The sequence below is a fragment of the Meriones unguiculatus genome, chromosome 10 (assembly GCF_030254825.1).
Source record: "Meriones unguiculatus strain TT.TT164.6M chromosome 10, Bangor_MerUng_6.1, whole genome shotgun sequence".
NCBI lineage: Eukaryota > Metazoa > Chordata > Mammalia > Rodentia > Muridae > Meriones > Meriones unguiculatus.
The window spans coordinates 30,472,670-30,485,894 of NC_083358.1; positions in this window are offsets into that span (position 1 = coordinate 30,472,670).

Below are 13,225 nucleotides of genomic sequence, written 5' to 3' on the forward strand. Positions count from 1 at the left end.
ACTGGATAGTACGCTCCATTTTCCGAACTCATCTGAGCCCTCTCACCACCCACAGCACATCCCCATTCTCAAGTGCCAGGTCCCAGTACCCAGAAATATATTTTACCTGAAACCCTCAATAGCTGCATGCATCAGGCCCCCAGAAGAATTTCTTGCTAGACAATGCACACACCACACGCTCATAAGAATCAGAGAGGAAACAGAAACCAAGAAATAATATATACCACCGCCACCCACAACAAAGACACCTAGAATTACAGTAGTCCAGTCCCAGATACCCAGACACAAGCATAAAAACTCACTCAAAATATCCAGGAAAATATGTCACCATTTGAGCCAAGCAACCCTACTACAGCAGATCCTGAGTATTCCAAAAGAGATGAAGCATAGTTGAGGAAAATCTGGAAATACAAAATTTAGAAGCTTGAACAGAAATTCAAGAGATGGAAGAAAGAGTCTCAGGTATTGAAGACACAAGAGAAGAAATGGATACATTTATTAAAGAAAATTGTAAATCTAAAATGTTCCTGGCACAAAACATGCCGGAAATATATGAAACCATGAAGAGATAAAAAATCTAAGAATAAGAGGAATGAAAGAAGAAGAAGGAAAAAAAAGTACAAAGCTATAGAAAATATTTCCAACAAAATCTTAGAAGAAAATTTGCTTAATATTAAGAAGTAGATGTCTATCAAAGTAAAAGAAGCATACCATATAGATCAGACAGAGAAAGAAAGTACCCTTGACACATAGCAATAAAAACTCTAAGTATACAGAACAAAGAAAGAATAGTAAACCTTCAAGGGTAAAGACCACATAACATACAAAATGTAGAACTATTAGAATTACACCTGACTTCACAATGAAGACTTTAAAAGGCAGAAGTGCCTGGACAGACTTGCTGCAGACTCTAAGAGACCAGTTCAGACTACTGCACCAACAAAACAAAACAAAACAAACAAAAAAACTTTGCATCACCATTGACCAAGTAAATAAAATATTATTCATCTACAAATATCGCTCCATAAAAGGAGCTAGACTGAAACTCCAACCTAAAAAGTTTAATCAGAACCACGAAAATGAACAGAATCATCTCAGACCACCAGTTCAAAGGGAACACGCATGTGCACGTGTGCACACACACACACACACACACACACACACACAAACACACGTGTGTACCATTGATACTGTCTTAGTCAATTTTCTATTAGAGCGAAGAGACACCATGAACACAGGAAAATATTTAATTGGAGATCACTCCCAGTTTTAGAGGTTAAGTCCGTTATCATCAGGGCTGGAAGCATAGTGGTTCACAGGCAGACGTGGTGCTGGAGAGGTAACTGAGAGTTCTACACCGAAATCAGCAGAGCTGGGGCAGGAGGAGAAAGACACAAGGCCTGAAACTGTGACGTGACACAGGTACTCTAACAAGGCCACGTCTACCCCAGTAAAAAACGTCTCCTAATACTGGCACTTCCAGATACCTAAGAATTAAAATATATGAGCCTGTGGGGGCGATTCCTACTCAAAGCACAACAGATATCGCTCAATATCAATTCTCTCAATCACCTAATAAAAAGAGAGAAGTTACAGAATGGATGAAAAAGCACTATTTATCCTTGCATCCAAGAAATACACCTTAACATGAAGAATAGACATCACCTCAGGGTCATGGGTTAGAAAAGATATCCCATGGCAGATCAGTAGTCAGGTGGGTTCCCTGGTAAGAAGAGGGACTGTCTCTGACATGAACTCAATGACTGGCTCTTTGACACCCCTCTCCCCCGAGGGAGAAGCAGTCTTGCTAGGCCACAGAGGAGGACATTGCAGCCAGTCCTGATGAAACCTGATAAGCTAGAGTCAGATGGAAGGGGAGGAGGTCCTCCCCTATCAGGGGACTTGAAGAGGGGCAGGAAGGAGATGAGGGGGAGGGTTGGTGGAATTGGGAGGGAATGAGAGAGGGGGCTACAGCTGGGATACAAAGTAAATAAATTGTAACTAATATAAAAAATAAAAATTTATTTAAAAAAGATATTCCAAGGAATTTAAGCACCTAATGTACTCAAAATAGACTTCAAACCAAAACTAAAAATAGAAAAAAAAAGGGGGGGGAAATACACTAATACTCATCAAAGAAAAAAAATCCACAAAGATGGCATTTCCATTTTTAATATCTATGCCACAAAACAAGGACACTCATGTCTGTTAAGTAAATATTACTACAGCTTAAATAATGTATTGACTTTTACACACTGATTATGGGAGATTGTAATGTCTCACTCTCACCAACAGACAGATTATCCAGACAAAAACCAAAAGAGAAATCCAGGAACTGACTGACATTATAAACAAAATAGACCTAACCAAAAAAAAAAAAAAAGTCTGTTGTGCTCTCTACAAACTGACTTCAAGGCCCCTTGCTGAAGGCAGCACCCACACAGCTTATTAAATATAGAAAACTCATTCTGGTGCCTACGTAAAGCCTCCCCTGCCCTGTGTTCTAGTGTCGTTAGTATAGGAAGGTACTATGCTTGCTACCAAAAAAGAAATGTAAACACCAACCTAGCTACAAACCTTTTGCTCTACAGTGGTTCCCTGCTGCAAAATATGCTAGGTCAAAGGTGGCACAAACTTGTAGGAATAATCAACAAATATCTGATTTGGCTTAAGACCCACTGCAAAAGATGAAGCCAATTACCAACACCGCTTGGGTGACTAAGAACCTGAGATTAGAAAGGCAGCAGACCTAGAAAAAAAACCTGAATATCCCTGGAGAGAGAGAGAGAGCAAAGAAGAAAATGTCACAACAAAATGACTCCCAATTATGTTCTACTATACTTAAAGATCACTGCCTTATTCAGCCATCATCAAAATAGCTTCCTCCTGCAACAGAGCTGAACAGAGACCCACAGAGCCACATTTGCAGATATACATATATATATATATATATATATATATATATAGAGAGAGAGAGAGAGAGAGAGAGAGAGAGAAAGACCTTGAAATACCCAGTCTTAAATGGGATATTTTCATCAAATGTCTCCCCTTTGAGCTCACGGAATCCTGTGGAAAAGGAGGCAGAAAGAGCCAGAGGGGATGGAAGACACCAATAAAAAAGACTGTGTAAAATGGCCAAAGCGCCTATGAACCCAGAGACTGAAGGAGCATGCGCACGAGCTCCACGGGGCTGCACGAGGTCCTTTTTTGACTTTATGCTATGGCTTAGAGTGTTTTCAAGGGATTCCTGAGCATGCAAACAGGTGGGCTCCTGACTTTCAGCGCTTATCTTCAGCTCTTTTCCTTCCCTGGGTTTGTTTCATCCAACGTGTATGTAATCATTTTTGTTTTGTTATATTGTATTTTATTTTGCTGTATTTCATTATTATTTCTTAGAAGCCTGTTCTTTTCTAATGAGGGACAGAGAAGGAGTGGATTAAGAAGGGAGGGAACATGAGAGGAACTGAGAGGGGAAACTGTAATCAGGCTATATTATGTGAGAAAAGAACCTTATTTCAATAAAAGAAAAAATTATATGCTTTTAAATGATAAAAAAAAGAACAGTTTCCTCTCATTTGTAATTTGCTTCTGGCAAGTGATCCACATCTTACAAAATTGCAACCCATGTTACAACACCAAGAAAACCTACTTCTATATGGAGATGTTTGGAATAACTCAGTGTTGCAAATATATTATTTATTTTAAAAAATATTTAACAGTATATTCTGTTGAATGTTTGCCACAAAAAGAGGAAAATAATGATCAAATAGCTCTCTAATCAGTATTATTGATTATAGTAAATAAAAATTTATAATAATCAAAATAGTAACATTCACAATAATATAATTTTAACAAAATATTTTAAGTTATATAATTATCTTAAATTAGAATTTTCTGTGTTCTGATTATTTAGTCAATTATTCCACCATCTCTTACTAAATGACTTTAAAGGAAAAAAAATGTCAAAATCTTTAGGATGTTTTATTCTCACCAAGTGTTGAAAAATTTATGCTTAGTGAGATGACTTTCAAATTTTCTTCTTTAAAGCACATAGCCACAGCTAGGGGATACTAGTCCATGGGGCTTAAAGGAAGCAGAATTAGAAATTTCTCCAAGGGTAGAAATACTAAAATAATCTCACTTATAATTAAATATTAATATATCTTTCTCTAGACCAAAATACCACAGCAATTCTAATATGTATTTGCAGTGTACAGCTATGAAAGCTTGAAGAAAGCAAGTTTCGAAATTGAAGATAAGTTTTTAGAAATGTGGAGTCCTGGAAGTCAATTCTTTTTTCTTGAGTTTTAGACCATGAGTTTTACCAGACACGCTTCATATTGATGCTGTTGGAGGTTGGTCTGATGCTGGCCCTCAGGATTTGGTGAAATCTATCCCTGTTGTGTAAACCTGCCCAAGTCATTCTATATGATTGGTTGATTAAATAGCCTATATCTGGGAAGGGAAGAATAGGATAGACATGGCTAAAGTTCTGAGCTTCAGGTTCAGGAAGATTACGGGAGACAGATGGGAAGAGAGGAGGAAGGAGGACACCCCAATGGGTTAGTATGGAGAGAAAAACCACATGGGCCAAGAGGAAGGATTCCAATAATGACATGAAAGGCCAAGATGAAAAATACAAGCAATTTCCATGGGATAATGTGTGAAAAGTAGACCAGGTGAGGAGGATTAAGGTGGATGGCATTAGATGGGGGCTGGGAGATGGATAGCATCTCCCACTTATTTAACCAGTTATTGAACAAGCATAGGTGAAATGTCTATCTTGTCCAAGGTAAATAAGGCAATTATAAAATCTAATGCCCAACAGCTCTTTTTATCTTTACTACAATATTGTGGCCATGGCATTCCTACTCCCTCTGCTGACCACTGGGCGATAGCTGAGTGTCTAATGTGACATATGTTTTTAGGAATTTGTTCAGACCAACTGCCATTAAAAGTAAGATTGTTTTCCTACATTCTGAAGAATGAAATAAGAACAAAACTGATTGTACTCACTGCGTTATTTACTGGATTTTAATTATATGCCAAATAATGCCATGAACTCATCATAACATAATTTTCTACTTGATGTAATATGTTTCTGTCTTTCCATCATTCCTTCTTTCATCTTTTTCCCTTCCTTTCCCCCTCCCATAACAAGTATCTTGACTAGTATAACAAGTATCTTAACATAATCAACAATGAATGTTTGCTTATGATCCTGCTAACAAGAGGTGAGATGCAAGAGCAGAAAATAAAGAATCAATACGTGCATTAAGAAAGCTATTTCTGATAGTTTGTATTAGGTGCCTTACAAATTGACACTGCAAAACACGTCAGTAATTTCTTTGGGGAAGGCATGCAGAAGAGTGGGTGTATCTTTTTATAGGCTTGTGAATGATAGCTTTTGAGAGATCATGTTTTTGGAGATGCATCAAATATTTCAGGCAAAGAATCGAGGCATGTGGAGGAAAAAACTTCCAGAAAACAGGAAGAGCATTACTAAGGTTTGGGCCTGACATAATAGTTGTGAAGCAGAATTTTTCACAAAACCAGTAATTTAGGAGCCACCATTGGGGGCCAAACTATAGGATTTTCAAGACTGTTGGATAACGTTGTATTCTACTTCCAAATGGATGAGTAAATCAATAATTTATTAAACCAATTGAGACTATAGTCTCAATTGTGCTAATGTTAACGTTTCTGTTTAAAGATAAATTTGTATTTGAAAATCAGTCACAATTGCATCTTATTTGGATTTCAATATTGAATTACAAACCTTCTCTAGTCTACATAGAGCATGTGATTTTAAAAGAGTAAACTGAGGCTAATGAGCTACACAAATTTAAATCACAGGCAGAAATTCAGAGTCTTGAACTCTCTTTCTCTTTTTCTGTCTCTGTCTCTGTCCCTGTCTCTCTCTCTCTCTCTCTCTCTCTCTCTCTCTCTCTCTCTCTCTCTCTCTGTGTGTGTGTGTGTGTGTGTGTGTGTGTGTGTGTATTTCCACTATACTAAACTGGTCCATACATTTGACTTTCAACTTAAAGTAAGAAAGATCTAAAAATGTATTTCCCTTAACATTTTATTAGTTTAACAAATATATTTTTCTGTATCCTTGTAATATTGACTCAAAACAAGATGATGATTACTTAGAAAATTCTTAGTGCTATAGCTTGTGCAACCACTATAAATTATATGTAACAACTACCCCATTGGGATAAAATATATTAGAAGTCTTTCTCTTGCACATATTGTAATTCAGAAGAGAAGCCAGATTGCTTGGAACTTCATGTATTGATGTTTTAATGAGTAGACTGTTTTCTCTAGTGGAGCACATCCAATTAAATACAGCACTCAGTCATTTGCTAAAGGGACCATCTGAAGCTCTAAATTATTTCACTTCTTCTTTACTGTCCCCTCCATTCCCAGAAGCTAATTTGATGACTTGTTTGTTTTTCTATGGACCGCTAAATATCTCTCTGGGACACAAATTCATGGACTGAAAGTCAGGGGTCCACCATATTTAGTATTTGACTTGGTTAGTCTCAGTAATTCTTCCTTTTCATTGACCTTTTCTTGGGTTTCGAAGAAATGAAATTCTTCTCAGCAATAAAAATCAGGTGTTTTATTTTCAGTCTATCATGTGAACATTATTTCATCAAATATTTTCTGTCTCAGGCAATAAGCTAGGATTTTACTAACACCAGTAGCATTGGTGGTGAGAAATAAGATACAGACAAAGTAATAAATTGAATATAAAATATTCACTTTGAAAGAATTGCTGTGAGATCTAAAAACATAAGAAATAAAATGTATGATGCAAAAGTGCAGTAATTTTATAATGTTTTAAAGGTTTTGTGAGAAACTGGCATTTGCACAGAAACTCAGATGAAAAAGAAGTTCTAAAATATTAAAAAATAATATCCCAAATAAATAAAACAGAAATTATAAATCACTATGATACAGATAAGTTAGATGTGATCGAATAGGAAGGATACAACAACAGCTCAGCAGTGACAGAAAACTGTACTGTGGACTCCAAACCCCTGACATCTGTGTTTCTCAGGTGAGAGGAGAATCCATAGGGAAACACGAGGGTCCATCTTCAGGCCACTGGGCTAATACTGGGAAAAACTTCCATGTTCCTGCCTGGCATGGCCGCAGCCATTCACCCAAGCCCATTATCTTTGGATGCCTTCCTGGTGGCTAGGGACCTTGACCTCAGCCTCTAGCTCTCACGGCCCATGGAATGAATACCTTCTGGTACAGATGAGGCTCCAAACCTGGGTGCCCACTCTCACAGTCCAGTGGACACCTTCTGGTACCAGTGACTCCAAGTTCTAAACTTAGAAACCCACTCTCACCATCCATTGGAGAGGATTCCTTCTCATACTTGGGGGCCGTGGCTACAAACTCGGGGCCCAATCTCACCATACTGAGTGAGTGTCTCCAGCCACAGCCCTCCAGACATTGCTCAGGGGCTCAACCTGTCTCCCTAAGAAGAACAACAGGACCTCTGAGCTCAAAGATTATCTTAAAAAGCTGCATCCAGCAAGCAAAATGTCTGAGCTCACTAACCTCATCGCAAGAAAGCAGGACACTTAACTCCAAGACTTCTCTCTGTAAAAGTAGGATCTCTGAGTGCCTGAGGAATTCATGTGAACCTCGGTACCAAATATCTGAGGAGACCCACAGGCCATTCCCTGAGAACCACCTGCCAGTCCGAGATCATTCCCACCAATCTGAGGAGGGCTCCTGCAGGAACGTCTATCTTCCTTCCCAGGGCTCCTCCGAATCCTGCAGAACTCCAGTATGCAAATGAAAACATTTGCCAGAGACAACCAGATGGCTAAAGGTCATCATAAAACACATTTAACAAAAGCCAAAGCAATATGGCAGCCCCAGAACCCAGTTATCCAAAGGCAAGCAGCCCTGGATGCCCTAATACAACTAAAACACAAGAATATGACATTAAATCTGAAGATGATAGTAGAGGAGAATAAAATAATCTGTAAAGAAATGCATGAAGATACAGTCAAACAGATTGAGTCCTTTAGAAAGGAAATAATTAAATCACTGAAAGAAATACAAGAAAATTAAAACAAAGAGGTGACAGAATTGGACAAGTCATATAATGAAAAGCAGGAAAACAATCAAACAGGTGACAGAATTTGACAAGTCATATAATGAAAGGCAGGAAAACACAATCAAACAAGTGAAGGAAATAAATAAATCAGTTCAAGATCTAAAGATGGAAATAGAAACATTAAAGCAAGCACAAACTGAGGAAATCTTGGAGAGGGAGAACTTAGGGAAGAAAACGGGATTTACAAAGATAAGCATCACCAACAGAATATAAGAGATGTAGAAAAGAATTTCAGGTTGAGAAGACCCAATGGCATAAATTGATGCATCCATAAAAGAAAATGTTAAATAAAAAAAAATCCTTACATAAAACATCCAAGAAATCAAGGACACCATGAAAAGAAGAAACTTCAAAATAGTAGGAATAAAAGAAAGAGAAGATTCCTGGCTGTAAGGACCAGAAAATATTTTCAACAAAATCATGGACAAAAACTTCCCCAATCTTAAAAAAAGAGATGCCTATAAGCACACAAAAGACCTACAGAACACAATTAGATTAGACCAGTAGAGAAAAATTCTCCTGCCCCATAAGAATCAAATGCTGAATGTATAGAACAACAACAACAAAAAATATTAAAAGCTTGCAATTGTAAACGGCCAAGTAACATAGAATGGCAAACCAATAAAAATCACACCTGCGACCTATTTATGGTCTCAGCAGAGATCATAAAAGCCAGAAGGGATTGTGCAGATGTCTTGCAAACCCAAAGAGACCAGAGATGCCAGTACAGACTACTATAGCCAACAAAACTTTCAGTCAGTATAGATGGAGAAAACAAGATATTCCACAACAGAATCAAATTTAAACAGTATCTATGAACAAACCCAGCCCTACAAAAGAGACTAGAAGGAAAGCTAGTCTCTTTGGGAAGCTAATCACACCCAAAATAACACAGGATATAAATAACTTCACTATAGCAAAAGCAAACGTAGACCAGCACATAAAAGCACTACTACAACCAAGATCAAAATAAAAGGAACTAACAGTCACTGGTCATTAATCTCTCTCAACATCAATGGAATCAACTCTCCAATAAAAAAGACACAGACTAACAGAATGGAAGCTTAAACAGGACCCATCATTCTTCTGCATACAGGAAACACACTTCAGCCACAGCCACAAAGATAGATATTACCTGAGAGTAGAGGAATGGAAAAAAGGTTTTCTCAGCAAATGGACCCAAGAAGAAAGCTGAGTTAGCCATTCTAATGTCTAATAAAATAGACTTTCAACAAAAATTGATCAAAGGAATGAAGGACGCTTCATACTCATCAAAGGAAAATTCCACCAAGAAGACATCTCAATTCAGAACATCTATGTCTCAAATACAAGGCTTAAGCACATTTGTAACATCAATTTGAAACATCAATAAAGCTTAAAACACAGAATGATCCCCATATATTAATGCTGGGAGACTTCAACACCCTATTTTCACCAAAGGACTGGTCAACAAAACAGAAACTAAACAGAGAAATAATAACATAACAGATGTCATGAATCAAATGGACATCTACAGAACATTTTTACCCAAACACAAAAGAATATACATTCTTCTCAGAACCTCATGTAACCTTCTCCAAAATTTACCATATAATCAGTCACAAACCAATCCTCAATATATAAAAGAAGATTGAAATAATCCCTTGCCTCCTATCAGAACACCAAGGACTAAAGATGGGCCTCAGCAACAGAAGTAGCAACTCTCCACTCAATGATCACTAGTCAGGGAAGAAATAAAGAAAGAAATTAAAGACTTCCTAGAATTCAATATAAATGAAGGCACACCATACCCAAACTAAACTTATGGGGCACAATAAAAATAGGACTAAGAGGAAAGTTCATAGCACTAAGGAACTCCAGAAAAAAAAGGTTGAGAATCTCATACAAGCTACTGAATGGCACACCTAAAAGCCCTAGGGGGAAAAAAAGGTGGAAACACCCAAGAGGAGTAGACAATTGGAAATAATCAAGCTCAGACCTAAAAACAATGAAATAGAAACAAAGAAAACAATTCAAAGAATCAATGAGACCAAGAGCTGGTTCTCTGAGAAAATCAACAAGATAGACAAACCATTAGCCAAACCAACTAAAAGGCAGAGAGAAATAATCCAAATCAGCAAAATCAGAAACAAAAAGGAGGGCATAACAGAAGACACTGAGGAAATACAAAGAATCATTAGTTCTTACTTCAAAGGCATATATCCCACAACATTTGAAAGTCTAAATAAAATGGACAATTTTCTTGATAGATTCCACTTACCAACACTCTTAGTCAAATACCCAGAAGATGCTCAAGAATACAACAAGGACATTTGTTCAAACATGTTCATAGCAGCTTTATTTTGTTGTTGTTGTTGTTTCTCCTTTCATTAATCATTTCTGATTATTGATAAGATGTCTGTCCTAGTCTTCTCTGGCCAAGAACTGTAAAAACTTAACCTTCCTCAGTCACTCAAATGATTCTGACTGTGAACTACCAAGCTGGGCAAATCTAGTTCTCTGCAAAGGCTTTCTTTCTAGCTTTGCCCATGATGACCTTGCAGCTTTATTTCTAATAGCCAGAAGCTGGAAACAACCCAGATGTCCCTTATTTGAGGAATGGATACAGAAATTGTGGTCCATTTACACAATAGAATAATGCTCAGCTATTGAAAACAAGGAAATTATGAAATTTTCAGGCAAATGGATGGAACTAAAGAAGATCATCCTGAGTGAGTTAACCTAGAAACAGAAAGACACACATGGTATGTAGTAACTTATAAGTGGATATTAACCATCTAATGCACGACAGCCATACTAAAATCCACATACCTAAAGAAGGTAGATAAAAAGGAGGACTCTAGAAAGGATGTTTAATTCTCATTCAGAAAGGCAAACAAAATAGACACTAGAGGGGTAGAAGAAAGAGAACAGAATGGGATCATACTATAAATGTTAGCTGAAAGACTCCACCCAGCAGAGTATCAAAGCAGATGCCAAGACACACAACCAAACTTTAGGCAGAGTGCAGGGAGTCTTATGGAAGAAGGGAGGAGGATAGAAGGACCAGGAACTCCACAAGAAAATCAACAAAGAAAAAATAAATAAATCTGGGCCTACAGAGACTGATGCACCAAGCAAGGACATGTATGGAGAGGACTTAAACCCCCTGCTCAGATGTAGCCCATAGGCAGCTCAGCCTCCATATAGGTCACCTAGTAAAGGAAGCAGGGGCTGTCTCTGACATAAACTCTGATGCCTGCTCTTTGAGCACTTTCCCCTTTTGGGGAAGCCTGACTGGCCATGGAGAAAGAGGATCCAGCAGTCCTGATTAAACTTGGTAGGCTAGGGTCAGATGGTAGGGAAAGAGTACTTCCTTTTTGGGTGGACTAGGGAAGAGGCCTGGGAGGAAAGAGGGAAGGAAGGTGGACCTCGAGAATATGAGGGAGGGGCAACAATCTGAATATAAAGTGAATAAATTATAAAGATATAAATAAAAATAAAATCATACGATCTAATAATAGACTAGAATAAGAAACATGAGAAAGTTTGAGGATACAGTTGGTGGGGATTGGGGAAGTAAGGGAAGAAGAGCAGGCCCATAGGCAATGTGAAAATTTGTTGACTGCAGGTACATTGCTGAACCATGATAAACTCAGCAACTAGCATATCTGGATGTTCAGTTCTATACGATTATTTTGGCTTCCAGATGAAAAGGTACCATAAACAAACAAGAACTGATGCAGAAATACATAGCAGTGAAAAATGGCTTTATCTATCCAGAAAATAATCATAACTATTAGAATCATGGTATTTCTTCTGAAACTTAGAGACTAGGTCAACTTGAGATTGATATTTAAAACTAAAGCTTTGGTAGCTTGAGTCTTGCAGGATAACGTATGTGAAAGACACCAAAGATAGCTCAAATTATTGGTTATTCTTTTGTTTCATTTTTTTCACAGAAATGGTGATAGTACTGACATGAGATTAACTTGAGTAAAAAATAGGAAAACAAAAAAATAAATAAAATAGGATAACGGTACTATGCATGTAAGAACAGGTCTTTGAGTGGAAAACGAGATTTTTAAAGTTCTGTTTGAACTGGTGAAAAGAGAGTCATCTTTGATATGCATATGTACATATGGGTGGATTACTAGATTACAAATGTAGTAGTTGAGTAGAGAAGTAAATATTTGTCCCTATTCTGTACTCTTACCTTCTCAGGCTTGAAGAAGTGAAGAAGTGGCTTGGCCAGCACTGGTCCTTATGCTCAGACATTCAAGGTCTCAGATTAAAAAGTTATATGAGTTAATAAAACTTTGGGGCTAATTTTTTAGACTAAAGAAATAAAGATGGGGAAAGTCTTTATGAGTTTTGAAACCTCAAAATTATATACACACATAACATATAAATAAAATAGCTCACAAATAACATAATGTCACACTTAACGAATTAATAAGACCCAGCCAAATAACTCATCAAAGATCTAGGGAAACTTTGTAAGATCCTCGGGAAGAATAAACAACCTCAGAAAAGAAACTTGTATTTAAAGGGTTTAGAAGATGAGTCAGTGGTTGAAAGCCACTTACTTTTGTGAAGGACACAGTTTTGGTTCCTAGCTCCTACTTGAGGGTCCACAACAGTCTGTAACTTCCATTCCAAGAATCTCAGCTCCCCCTAAGTTCTCTGAGAACTCCTGCATACATTCATACATGTACACAGATACTTGTACACATAAAATATAAATACATACATTAAAGTCAAGGAATGTTCACACTTCTGTAATGCAAACATCCATGAAAAAAAAATCCTGTAAATCCTAGAAAAATTTCCTAGTAAAGTGTATCAGAAGCCATGGTAAAGAACTGAGTGATAATATTAAATAAATTAATGGTTCATTTCCATTCTCTTTATTCAATTTCATTGGTTCGTTAATAAACATTGAAATATTGAGGACGAGAGGGACTTACACAGGTATTTACGTCACTCAGTTTAATATATTTTAACTAGAAAAATGCACAGAAAAATAAAAATCGCTCAGGGAGGACTCGTGAGCCAAGGGAAGGCTTGCTCCATCGGTAACTACAGGTGGGATGAAGA